Genomic DNA, 14,796 nt, shown 5'->3' on the forward strand with positions numbered 1-14,796 from the left:
TACTCAAGAATTTTGAAAAGTAAATTATGATGGATCAACTTGTATTGTTTAGACAGTGACATATGCACACAGCCCAACAGAAATTTCAAACAAAATTTAACTCATTGCAAACTCTGAAATATTTTCCCCACTTGCTGCCCTCAAAATAAATTCACTCAAGTAAAAATGTAAAAATGTACATTAAGTATGACAATTCTGAAAGTAGTTTGTTTTACCTGAAATTAGACTCTAGTTTTAAAGTGATTGTTTAATTGTCAATAAAAATATATAAGTGAAGCAGAGTTGGCAGCAAACCATTGAATTTTGTCATAGGTACAAGTAGAAAGATTCAAGAGAAGGCTCATAAGAGATTTTGGGGGAAAGACTTGTGAAACAAGAAAGGACAAATTGCTTTCTGAAATCTAAAAACTGCCTAAATTCCAAATAGATTCTTCCCCCTTCATTTTCATCTTTTTAAAAGACTAATTAAATCACAGTATAATTCGGCACCATATTTCCATCATGCTCTACTTTTTTTTGGGAGCAGATGAGGAAGAGAAAAAATAAAATGAAAAAACCCTCCTACTTCTTTTTTATTTCTAGGTAGAAAAACTCTTTTAATAGATTAAAAAAAATAAATGCTATTTTTCTAACACGTCATTATAATCAGTTAAGAGAGACAAGTGTGAGAACTTGGACTGACAATGACTATTTATTGAACATGATGGAGAAATCTCTGTTGAGATTTCTGAGGAAAAGTAGGTGAGTGAAAAGCACATAGGAAGAAGAAATGCTGTTATTAAGGTTTGGATCTGAGGTATCTCCCCCAAACTCATGTGTGAGATGATGAAAGACGGTTCAGAGGGAAAATGATTAATTTACAAAAGCCTTAACCTAACTAGTGAATTAATCTCCAGAAAGGCATTAACTGGATGGTGACTCTAGGCAGGTAGGTTGTGGTTGTAGGCAGTGGTCACTGGGGTGTGCCTTTGGGGTTTATAATTTGTGGCTGGTGAGGAGAGTCTCTCTTTCTGTTTCCTTGTTGCTGTATCCTGAGCTGCTTTCCTACACCATGCCCTTCCACCATGGTGTTCAGCTTCATCTAGGGCCCAGAGCTATGGAGTAGGCTATCCGTAAATTGAGACCTCTGAAATGTTGAACCAAATATACTTTTCCTCCTCTTTTTTTTTTTTTTTTCATTTATTTTGGTCATAGTCATGATAAAGCTGACTAAAACATCTGTTAATAGTTCATTTTAGATCAAAGGCCACCAAAGGAAATAATTCAGCTATGTATAGAGAAAAAAGGGAATATTTTTCATTTTTACAAGCAAGGTGGAAAAAAACTAAGCAAAATTGTGCGAACAACCACTGCTTATCTTTAGCCAAAGAAGTCTGAGAAACAAGAATATCTTTGAGATACTCCTCTCAGTACTAAATAGCATTTTAACGACAGTTGTTCTACCTTGCTTCTGTTGGGATTTCTATCTAAAAAAAAAGGATAATCTTTTGAGCATTTAATTGAAAATGGATAAGCCATGTTTTAAAATTTTCTTTTTATGTATTATGCTATATATTGGCTTATGAGGATTATTTTATAGCTAATGGTTTCTCATATATATAATTAACCCACATATGAAAAAGGTTAACTTTTATGTAGTAGTATATAATGTTAAATGATCATACCAAAAATAAATTATAAATATTTGAAGTGGTAGATAAGACATACTAATTAGCCTGATTCGATCATTTCACAATGTGTACATGTATCAAAATACCAAATGGTGCCCCATAAATATAATTATTACTTGTCAGTTAAAATTTTTAAAAATAATAGATAAATAAATAGATTTTAGTCCTTTCCTTAGTTTCTAATTTTACTTCAGCTTGACATTCTTCACTCAAGGATGGAAAAGGAAAACAAAGTACTATTTATGTGCATGTTTTGAAAACAAATTTGTATGAAGCTATTAATACAAATAAAGATTTTAAAATTATTAATTGCACTTGGATACCTTTTTGTTGTTCTGTTTTAGAAAGATCAGCAACTATAAATATTTGGGATATATTCTCTATTAAGTCTTTCCAAGATAAAATGCATTCCTCTTTGATAAATATGTCCTTAAAATCTTCAAAAATGTAAAGCAGTTATTGATTTCCTCTGATTTATTCATTAAAATAAAGCATAATTCACAGCAAACATTAAAAAACCCTGCACATCTGAGAGGACTTCTGAAATCAAATCAGAGATTCATCCATTTATCAGCTGGAGCTATTTTATTTGGAAAATAAATAAACGTGGAAGCAAAATAAAATTAGGATTTTTAAGTCTGTAATTATTTATATATTTTTTAAAACTCTGAGTTGTGAGTAAATGACATTGTTTTAAACCACATGTTAAAGCAACTTTCTATGGCATCCCATCTCCCAAACAATGTTCGCTCTATTAGATTTTACCTATATTTCCCACATTCTTATACTAGATATTGTGCCAGAATTGATTATGTACCAAGGTTTCATTTTAGCAGAGAGGGGTACTGTTATGGTTTGGATATAGGGTGTTTCTCAAAAGCTCATGTGTTAGAAAATTCAGGAAAGATCAGAGGTGAAATAATTATAAGAGCTGTAACCTAATCAGTGGATTAATCCATTTGACGGACTAATATTTTGTAATGGGTGATGCATGGCTAAAGGAATCAGGTTTCTGAGGTTGCCCCTGAGGTGATAAAATTGTGTTCCCCTTCCTCTTCCATAATTCTCTCTGCTTCCTGACTGCCATAAGCTGAGCAGTTTTTCTCTGCTACACTTTTCTGCCATGATATTCTGCCCCATCTCAGACTCAGAGTGATGGAATCAGCTAACAATGAACTGAACCTCTGAAACTATGAGCCAAAATAAACTTTTCCTCTTCTAAGTTGTTTTTGTCAGGTATTTTTGTCACAGAAACAAAAATCTGACTAACCTGGGTACTTACCCCAAGGAAGTAACCTAGAAATAATTAACCAAGGATGACATTTTCAAAATGATACCCACAGTTAAAGGAGTTCTTTCCCTGCACATTGGGAAATCTTTACCTTTTAATCTGTCTTTCTATTATTATTTTATTATTATTATTATTATTATTATTATTATTATTATTATTATTATTTTGTCTTGCTAGACCCAAAGACCTGTCACCTTGGATTTGAAAACCAATTGCAGTTATTGCTGCAGTTGTCCTACAATTGGAGGTGAAGAGTGGGAAGGCATTACAATACTGACATAGGATTTTTAAAAAATGTTAAAAAAAAAAAAAACCTCCGATTTCTTTTTGGTGTTGTCAAAACACTTTTTATTGAATACTGTACATGAATTTCACTGTATACCCATAAAGCTGAAAGAGTAAAAAGACCTTAAATAGGGTCTTTTCCCACTTGTACATGTCCGTTCCTCTGGAGCATTAAAACAGAAGATGGGAAGTCTTTACTTATGGCTAGGAACATCTCAGAGGTAACTGGAGGCTTTTTGGAAAATAAATCTAAAAGGTATATTTTTTAATTTGGCTCATTGCTCTTATATCTGATCTTTCCAGCATTTTTCTCACACATGAGCTTTTGGGGAACACCCCATATTCAAAAAAAGCAGGAAACAACAAGATCAAAGTGAAAAGAATGAGTTTTGTCTTTCTAAAACTTAGCCTTTTGAACTTAAGGTACTTGATTTCACAAAATGAAAGCAGGTTGCCATATTTTCTAGAATCCCTCATATTCTTTTCTCCCCAGATATATTTAAAATCACCTTCCTTTTGGTCATTTTTTCATATAAAAATAGCTATTTCCATTGAGAGTTAAACAGAAGTATAAAGAAGTAATCTTCAGAGGAGTATGTCAGTACACAGGTGTCCAAGACACACAGAGAACCATCTACATTATTGCTATTGACTTTGACATAATAATGTAAGCAACTATAAGATCGAGCTTTTAAAACTATTTTATGTTGCAAGTACTCAATGCTAAAAATAGATTCCTATAAGTTATATAACACATCTAAATTAATCCTTACTATTACATGTGTCACACACACAGATTACTTCCTCCGTGGTAAGAATAGGAAACCTTAATTTTCAGGTGGGTTTTGCACTATTTGTCTCAGAGAGGCATGTCTCTGCTCTCTCTGCAGAGGTTTTGTGTGTCATTATTGTGGATTGGATTTTGTACAAAGTTCCCAAAGAGTTTGACTAGTCACTCAACCTTGTAAAGTTAGTCAGGGGAGAAGAACTTCACATTCTTCTGCAGTGGAAGCAAGTATCATAGGACCAGGAAATTTTCACATTTTTATGTTTAGTGAACTCAGATAGGAATATCCTTAACATAATTTATGCACAAACTAGTTCTATATTCTCCCATGTTGAAATAATTTACATGTATATGAGTTAGGCAAACTAATGTTTTGGCATTAAACATGAAAAGCACATATCTGTCTATGGATGGATAGGCAAACTGGACAGTATATTAGATAAGATATTGAATTTTTCCCTGGACATAGGCAATTCTTATTTATTGATAGTGATAAAGTTTTGTGGCCAGGTGGGTCTTTGGAGAGAAAATCCATACAGACAGCTCTACAAAGTGGATTCATATTTACCTGCACTGTGCTGAAAAGGCAAGGTTACAATGCAATTTAGTTTACATTCAGTTGAGTACTTGCTCAGCTCAAAATATAATATCATAGAGTTTTCTGTGGAATACTGGATCTCTAAGATGTTAAGAGAAAGGTTATTTGAAAAACTGTTCTCTAGTCGAGTATAGTTGTGAACAATGAGGATAAACAAAACTAAACATCATTTTTTATTGCAAATATTGTTCAGACCTTTGCTTTGCAGGCTGTGATTCTCCATGTGTGGGATATGGAAGGCTCCACTTTTGTTAGCTGTGGCAAATTTTCTTCATAGAAGTCCCTCAGAGTTAGTGAAATGTAATTTTTTTATATTGGTGACAAAAGAAACACTGGAACAAATGTCTCTTTGTGTTTTGTTATTATTACAGTATTTCAGTATATTTTGTGTCAAGCTTTCGTATGTTTTGGAGGTCTATGACTGACAGGATAAGATAAAAGAAAAAAAAAAGATTAAATAATCATGAATCAAGGTATGTATATAGTTTCTAACATGCATTCTGATTCAAATCTTATTCATTGATTTTCTTAAATGATTATTAGATATCATGTGTATATCTAAAAGTTTGGATATATGGGTTTGCGATTCAAGAACTGCACAGTGTAGCTTCTTAAACTACCTCCAGGACTAGATGTATTGTAAACTTTTCACCTCTGGCATACTGGAGTGATTTTTAGTCATTTCTACAACACTTGATTTTCTTTGTATTTTCTTATTCAATAATGAACACTGTATTTTAAGGATTTTAATGCAATGAAGGCACATTGAAATCATAATCTATGGTAATTTAATTCGAATTGAAATGATAATCTTTATTTGCTTTGTTTTCTGTGGTGCTGGGGATTGAATCTAAAGCCTTGCACATGCGGATGAGCCCTCTCCTACCAGCAACACTCCCAGGGCCAAATCACAATTATTTTGACAATTATTCCCATGATAGAAAAACCTGGCAGTCTATTCCTCAAAAGCAGTTTAGTCCTACATAATAGGGCAAAACATTGTTCCCCCCTGAAGCTGCAAGATAAAGCTGCAATAAAAAAAAAAAAAAAAAAAAATGAAATCTCATGTGAAACTCACCCTCATTCTATTAAGAAAAAAGTGAAAAGCATAGTATTTATTTTAGAATGCACATAGTCTAATCCTAGAAATAAAATTATGTACCACAGAACATGCTACATAGTTCAACCTCTTCTATCCACTATTAAAATTTGCATATTAACAATGATATCCGACAGTGAGAGATTTTTATTTAGTCGTAACCTTGAAAATGCTCAGGTGATTTAGATCAGTACCACCTATACTCACACACATACTCCCAAACCCCACTGTCCAAATCTCTTTTCACTGAATTCTGGATTCTGTGCATCTAAAAGCTAAAGATTAAAGAGACCTGGCTGGTTTATTTATTTATTTTTTTAATTGGTTGTTCAAAACATTACAAAGCTCTTGACATATCATCTTTCATACATTAGATTCAAGTGGGTTATGAACTCCCATTTTTACCCCAAATACAGATTGCAGAATCACATTGGTTACACATCCACATTTTTACATAATGCCATATTAGTAACTGTTGTATTCTGCTACCTTTCCTATCCTCTACTATCCCCCCTCCCCTCCCCTCCCATCTTCTCTCTCTACCCCATCTACTGTAATTCATTTCTCTCCTTGTTTTTTTTCCATTCCCCTCACAACCTCATATATGTAATTTTGTATAACAATGAGGGTCTCCTTCCATTTCCATGCAATTTCCCTTTTCTCTCTCTTTCCCTCCCACCTCATGTCTCTGTTTAATGTTAATCTTTTCCTCCTGCTCTTCCTCCCTGCTCTGTTCTTAGTTGCTCTCATTATATCAAAGAAGACATTTGGCATTTGTATTTTAGGGATTGGCTAGCTTCACTTAGCATAATCTGCTCTAATGCCATCCATTTCCCTGCAAATTCCATGATTTTGTCATTTTTTAGTGCAGAGTAATACTCCATTGTGTATAAATGCCACATTTTTTTTTTATCCATTCATGTATTGAAGGGCATCTGGGTTGGTTCCATAGTCTAGCTATTGTGAATTTTGCTGCTATGAACATTGATGTGGCAGTATCCCTGTAGTACGCTCTTTTAAGGTCTTCAGGGAATAGTCCGAGAAGGGGAATAGCTGGGTCAAATGGTGGTTCCATTCCCAGCTTTCCCAGGAATCTCCATACTGCTTTCCAAATTGGCTGCACCAATTTGCAGTCCCACCAGCAATGTACAAGAGTACCCTTTTCCCCACATCCTCGCCAGCACTTGTTGTTGTTTGACTTCATAATGGCTGCTAATCTTACTGGAGTGAGATGGTATCTTAGGGTGGTTTTGATTTGCATTTCTCTGACTGCTAGAGATGGTGAGCATTTTTTCATGTACTTGTTGATTGATTGTATGTCCTCCTCTGAGAAGTGTCTGTTCAGGTCCTTGGCCCATTTGTTGATTGAGTTATTTGTTATCTTATTGTTTAATTTTTTGAGTTCTTTGTATACTCTGGATATTAGGGCTCTATCTGAAGTGTAAGGAGTAAAAATTTGTTCCCATGATGTAGGCTCCCTCTTTACCTCTCTTATTGTTGGTTTAAAGCAGCATGGTCCATTCAGGATAAAAGAAGTCAAAGAAAACAGATTAAGTAGGAGATGATACTACTCCATAGATCCCTGAGAAACACTTTAGAAAGACACATGTGATTGTGTCTTTCTAACAAGTTCATAAATCCCTGAGAAACACTTTAGAAGACACATGTGATTTTGGCAATCTAAGCACAACTTCAATCTTATATATTTAGCTAATGTCATTTATTAGTTTTTATTTTTGGATCTGTTATTTCTACAATTTATATGAAACTGAATGAAGTGCAATGAGTATCTCAGGGTATAAATTCTGTGCAAGTCTGTTATGCTCATGTGTAATTTAAAAATGTAGAACACAAGTAATAATTTGTGTATCACCACAAATGTAAAGAGTTAATGCTCTACCAAAGAAACGGACAGATATTTGCTTAATAGAAATGTATTATTAAAATATAGAAAAATAGGGGCTGAGGATGTGGCTCAAGCAGTAGTGCGCTCGCCTGGCATGTGTGCGGCCCGGGTTCGATCTTCAGCACCACATACAAACAAAGATGTTGTGTCCGCCGATAACTAAAAAATAAATATTAAAAGAATTCTCTCTCTCTCTCTCTCTCTCTCTCTCTCTCTCCCTATCTATCTTTAAAAAAATATAGAAAAATATCATCAGGAATTTTACCCACTGCTTCTCTTAGTCTAAGGGATTTAATACTGTACATGTTAAATAATGAAAGTGAATTGTGGTTAGAAAGCATTTATATGAAAATACACAATTAATTTAATTGCCAAAGGCAGAAATCCACTGAATACATTACACTTTTAAAAGGTGATTCATTTAAAAAGCCAACAATTACCAAGCTATTTAATTCTTCTCTTACCTATTTCTATGACTATTACTTAAAGGCATTTTCATTTTGTAAAATCTGTGAAAGCAATTGTAACATGTTTTTCTCAGTGACTGCACATTGCCTTTTAGGCTTTAGCTGTGTGAATTAACAACCAATTTTTATGTTTTTAATTTAATGCATATTTTTGTTCACTATTTAGAAAGTACTAGTCAATAGTATATTTCAATTTTATTTTCATTTTAGTAATTTAATTCAGATGCATTTTGCTTTCAAAGTATTTCCTGACGTTACATAAACCATGTATTTTAAATATCAATGTTCTTTTATAAATAAAATGAAAAAATATATGCTTGCCATATGTACTCTCTTAGACAGTGATGCATGTATTTTAAATAAGTAATATTTAATATTGAGCAATAAAATTATAACTTTTTAAAATCATCTCTTTAAATAGAAGTCTTTTAACTCAATCAGTTCAACAAAGATCCACACAGTGGGCACACAATAGCCAATATATTTACATATTACTTCACATAGTTCAAAGGGCTTATGATGCTTACAATATTATGTGGGAGTTAAAATGTGGCAATAACATCATATTAACTAAAAATCAATGGGCTTGGTTGAGAAAATCAATACAATGGCTGTAACTAATGTTAATGTGCTGATCGCTGATGTTGGATCCATTCATAGGAACAGAAGCTAGAGTTCATGTTTCTGGGTACTAAAGAGCACATCTGTGAGGGGTATGCACTGGTGAGCTGGAGTCAGCACGCACTGACTTGTGAAAAATGATTTTTAATGTTTCTTCCAAATTTCACATTTTTAATTTGAAATTAGACATTATAGGAATATTGACAGCATGAAAATGGAAAAATGGTAAAACTTGGTGATTCTTTCTTTTCTTCGTAAATGCTATTTACTACTACAGATACTGATTTGGGGTTTGAGGAATAACAATTAAAAATCAGTGAGATAAAAGAAACCAAAGACAAAATCAGTATAATTTAGACCAAAAAATTGTTTTTACTTCACCATTTTTAGAACAATTTTGCATTTCTTCTCAGTTATCTTTGTATTCCTATAAAAGGTTTGTAAAGGCCCTACTATAGGCAGTCGCCTACTGAGTATCCAGTAATTGACTCCTATGTCAAGTTTCATGACCTATGGTGTCATGCACTAAAGATAGTGAACCTTCAAAAAGGTTTAGACACCAATATGATACATATCACATTTCTCAAATTATTGATTTAAATTCAGCAATAGGTTCAGTATCAATGTATTTGTTGTTGTATCTTTTAATATAAAGGAGAAAAGAAAGTGCATTATCTCCCACTTACCACAAGAACAAATGGGTAAAATTAATTGAGTACAAAGTTAGTAGAAATACATTTTGTATGTCCATAGATCAAGTTATCCATTATAGCTATTGCTAATTGGGGGGACAGAGAAAGAAACAATGAAACAATTCTGAAAAAGTAACAACAAAGACAATGGAGGATAAAGAGGAGATCTTCTCCTTATGGACAGATCCATTAAAACAGAAAGGAAAAGGAAGAATCAATGTGAAGTTATCACTTTCAGAATAGTGAGCACTTTTTATAAAATTGTTAAAAGTCTTTAACAATTCCTTTTGAGCGATTTTCCTCCAAATATGTAATTTAAAAAGGTAATTTTGTAAAAGAGGCAATTACGAGGAAATGTACAAAATATTTCCTCAGTGATTTCTCTGGGTCAAATAGTGTATTGAGAATTATGAATAAGGACGTGAAATGAAAACAGTTTGTTACTGAAATGTATAATATTGACTTTTGTGAAGCTGGTTATCTAGTGGGAAGTGATATTTGCATGTGAAGAAAGTATTATACTACAGATTGTGAAGAAAAATACCTGAGGGGCTCTGACATGTCTTCAGAGAGGCTCAACTGTCATTTTGTTTCAGCGATTAATATACTGAAATTGTGAAGAATTTGTAGATGGTTAATAAAGTGATGGTGTGGTTGACCTCAACTGATAGTTGAGGCTACGCAAGTTAGATTCAACAAATCACATAGCACATATAGTACAAAGCTTATAAATATCAGCAGAGGAGTGAGACTTCTTGAGGGAGGATCACATCTTGGTTACTTATACGTGACGTTGTAATTTAAATATCTCAGTGAATTTTGGCAATTTAAATACTCAAATCTGTTAGATTCCTCACACAGCTCATATGTAAATAAGAATAGGTCATAATAATCCCAATACATACAAGGCCAGAGCCCTTAGTTTATCTTCTTGTCTGGTGAAGAAGCATAGCTGTATGCTGCCTCATGATACATATCCTGTTGCAAATGTGGAAATTGTTTCCCAGTGTCTTTCTGTATTTTTCTTCCCTTCCGTAGATGTAACCAAGATCCCAATGGAACTCACATTTTGGCCTAACACTGCCATAGGACCCACTCAAATTCATACGACTAGCTAGAAACGTCCCATTCACAGGGTTGTGCTTGGACTAATATGCTCAAGACTTGTAATTAATCTACAACTATTTTTACGTGGGAAAAGACCTGAGGTGATCAAGTTCCCAGTTCAAAGCCAGCTTTAGCCATGGGTGAGGTGATAAGCAACTCGGTGAGACCATGTCTCTAAATAAAATACAAAATAGGGCTGATGATGTGGTTGACTGACCCTGAGTTTAATCCCCAGTACCAAAAAAAAAGTCCACCTTAGCACTTCTCATGTAAAAACAAGTTGCCCCAGGCTTCTCTTAGTGGATCCCTTGTATTTACTTTGCTCTGTGTTTCTTTCACCTTCTGATCCATACTCTGTATCTCTTGCTTCCTCATCTTTTCAGTTTCTTCCATATTAACTACAGCCTATGCTTCTTGAGAAATGAGGAGATCCAAGAAAGGGTTCAAAATTGATACCAGAGATACAAATGATTGTCTAGGAACCATTTGAAAAAAGATGGCCTTTATTCCTGCTGTGAATGTTTGATTATCAAGAACAATGTAGTTTGCTGCATAAATGGTATACTTCATCCCTAACTCTCTTAGGAGGTCTTATAGTTCTTCCATGGACTGCTATTGTGGGGGCACCATGCTGTAAATCCTCCACATTGGACAAAATGTTTTTACAGGCAGATACCTACCAGGACAATAAAGAGATGTCCTGATTACATTAACAGTTAAATATAAACATTGCCATAGTGCAGTGTTTGTGGTGACTGAGGTGATGTTATTCATTCACTCACTCCCTGGTAGGAATATGAATTCAGCACCATAGTCCCAAAGCGACAACAGCCATCTTGCTACATAGTTCCTGTTTTGCAGCCTAAACTTGTTCCCAGGTTCTACCAGAGCAGCCTTAGTATAATGCCTCATGTGCCAGTTGAAGTGGGGGGCAGGTTCTCACTTACTCCAATCAGCCACGGCTGACCTATCTGTATGTTTTGGGATATGACCAGTCTGGACGCTGGCCCTGGAACCTCAATCAGTTCATTCTAGTTATTATTTTCTTCTTCTGAGATGCTAGATTCACACGGGTCCCATTTATGGTGGTCCCAATCCTTCTGAGTAATTACCATCCTTACTCTAATTTGTGGTAAATGTTTACCTTTCAGTTTATTAAAGTGGCAGTCTAGAGTTTCTAAATTCTCATCAGTACTCTTCACATGAGCAATTAATTTCTCAGTGGTCCCTGCCTGAATTAAATGCACTTTGTGCTCCAGTATTAATTCCTTCTGCAGTTGCTTGTCATGGGCTTTAGCCCGAAGCTCCCCGTCTCTTGCTGCCTATATTGCTGTGAGGAAGAGCCCACAACTGTCAACTGTCCTGGCCGGTCCTCCATTATCAAATCCATAACCCAGTTGTCTCAGGGAAGTGGGATTGGTTGCCAAGAGCCTAAAGAAAATTCCCAGAGTCTACATACAAAGAATAAAGCTTTACTGAGGAATGATTAGGAGGAAGGTACAGTGACCATTAGGCTGAACTGAGAGCATCTCTGTCTCTCACTTTGCTTTGTCAAGTGCTTGCTCTCTCATGGTGTTTTGTCCAGTGTCAACCTACTGGCATCATACAGGGTTTGAACCTCAAGGGGGAGGGGCAGAAAAACATTTTAAATCAAGCAATTTCTATCTCTTTTCATTTGCTTTCATCCTCTTTGGTTTTCCATGCTTTCTTTTGTTTTGCCACAAATAGGTATATTTGCCACTCATCTCCCGAAAGCACTGAGGGTGCAAAATTGAGCAAGTTATACATGATCAGTTTCCTACACACATAATATAAAACTTGCTGGTTTCATAGGAATACAAGGACTAACAATTCGATTACTGCTGTTCTGCTATGATAAGAACAACTGATTACCTAACACAGGATAACCTAACACAGAGTTTATTGAAAGCATGTTTTAGTAACAGCATCTATAAGACATTCATCTGATGAGAGTTGGGTGAAAGATGAACGAATAGCATCATTACAGCATGTAGGTTCTGGACTTAAATACACTGACCAAAAGGGCCAATGGTGAAATAAGAAGCATAGATGAAAAGCCAGTAAGAAAAAATAAAGTGGAGACAAGAAAAAAAGCAGTATGGTAAGGTAGAAGGTTCTGAATATGCTAAATGGGAGTGTAGTTGCATGGATAGGGGAGGGTGAACTGGGAATGAGGAGAGTGATTACAGACAGTTAGGAGACATAATTGATGGGACCTCATCTTGACCAGAGATAGGAAGTGATAGAGTTTCTGGAAAAAAATAATGTCTCCAAAATACAAATTAATAGGTAGAACCAGAGAAAGGACTATAAAGGTTTGCTGGGTCAAGACCAGCTTCCTTCAATAGGACTACAACAATGGGGTTTACAATGGAGGTTTTAGGGTTAGTGAATAAAGTAGATCTACCTGTTATTTCATGTTCCACTTTTCCCTAGGGATCTTAGCAATTATAAATAGAGAGTAACAGAGTCTGTTCAAATTATTCAGAAATTGAGTCCTGAGTTATTCTTCTTGTCTTCAAAATAAATAAAGCAAAATAAACCAAAACAATGATACAAATTTATTTTACTATCTGAAAATTTTTGAAAGATTGTGATTAATTGGAAAATTAAATTATTTGCCTCTGAGTCTGGAATCATATACCTGAAGTAAAATAAATGCTGTAAAGGAAAAAACAAATAATTTTGGGCATTACTGCACCCCCCCTCAAACATTTTGGGCTTTAAAATTAAGCATTTATTTTTCTGAGCAATATCTTTAATGGTAGTGTTTCAGGAGGCCTGTAGAAGAGTAAGAGAAGATAGTTGTGAAGGAGATGGCATCTTGTTGCCTCTACATGGGAGCAGTAGCACCGTACTGGTGGATGCAGAATGCTTGGCTATGATTTGGGTCCTTACTTTCTGTTCTTTTGTATAAACTTTTTTTCTGAGATGAAAAAAGTTAGTTGGAGTAACCTAACAGGACATTTGCACAAAGTGTATCCATTAAGAATAGATAAAAGAACCTATAGCATATTTTTCTCATGGGTCTACAAGAAGACAGTATTATATATATATATATATAAATATATTTTTTAAAGTGAATATTATAACCTCTCACATTGGACATATGCACATAAACTAATGATCACAAATTATACTTTTTTTATTTTTGTTGTATTGTGACTATAACATATACCTATTATAACTATGTTATATTTAAAACAAAATACAAATATTGTAGCTAAAATACACACCTATGATAGAACAAACTGTACTACTTTTGACATGGGACTCAGATAACTGGTAGTAGTTCTGGAGATAATCCTTCTCACAGTACAAAATATTCACCTCAATCACTGAATAGGATAAAAATAAAAAGGTCAGAAACAATTTTAACCCCACCTTCCTAAAAGAAAAAAATAGGACAAATTTCTGGTTTTTATTAAAGTCTATTTTAGGCTCTCCCCTGGATCTTCTTATTTTAATGCCTCCTATAGCATTTCATCATTGTTGTTTAAAAACTCAATACATAATACCAAAATATTGTCCCAAAGGAAAGCATTGTTGCAGTTTTTGGTATTGTTCTGTTTTGTTTGTTTTCAATTCTGAAATCCCTGGGGTTGCATCACCAAACCACTGTTTCATTTTCTGGTGCTATAATGACAAATAAAAAAGTACAATCCACTCTTAACAGCAAATTTTAAAAATGCATCAATGCTCCAAAGGGAAACGTATAGTAAGAATTATAAGTTCCATTAGGCAGTGTCCCACTTGTAGGGCGACATTTATGTGCTTCCTTACATGGTTTTATTCCTCACGAGACACCATGGATTGCTTTGGAGTCAGCAGTGACTCACCCACTAAAAGTAGCACACAGAAGCATTAAGGTTACTTTTTGGAAATGCCTTTCCAAATTTTTAAGTTTGACTTTCAAAAGCAGCATGTATTTTTACTACTCTCAGAGCTAAAATAGAAATACCTACTCATTTCACATTGTTTACTTAACAGGACTAAATTTTAAAATTTCTGTGGGGAAAGGCATTTAGATGATTTTAAGTTTTGATAAACATTAGCTATGTTTAGTTTGTTTTTTGTTTTATTATTACTGATATTTGATCTTTTTTTTCTAAATATTCTCTTGAACTAAGTGTTCTGAATCAGTGAGACCAAATCTCTGCAAGAGACCATGGCATGGGAGAAAGGCTAGGTTAATTTATTTATTGGTCCCATATCAACAGACAGGATAATAGAGAGTTACTAGGTTCATAAA

Source organism: Callospermophilus lateralis, chromosome 12 (assembly GCF_048772815.1).
Source record: "Callospermophilus lateralis isolate mCalLat2 chromosome 12, mCalLat2.hap1, whole genome shotgun sequence".
In the NCBI taxonomy this organism is placed as follows: domain Eukaryota; kingdom Metazoa; phylum Chordata; class Mammalia; order Rodentia; family Sciuridae; genus Callospermophilus; species Callospermophilus lateralis.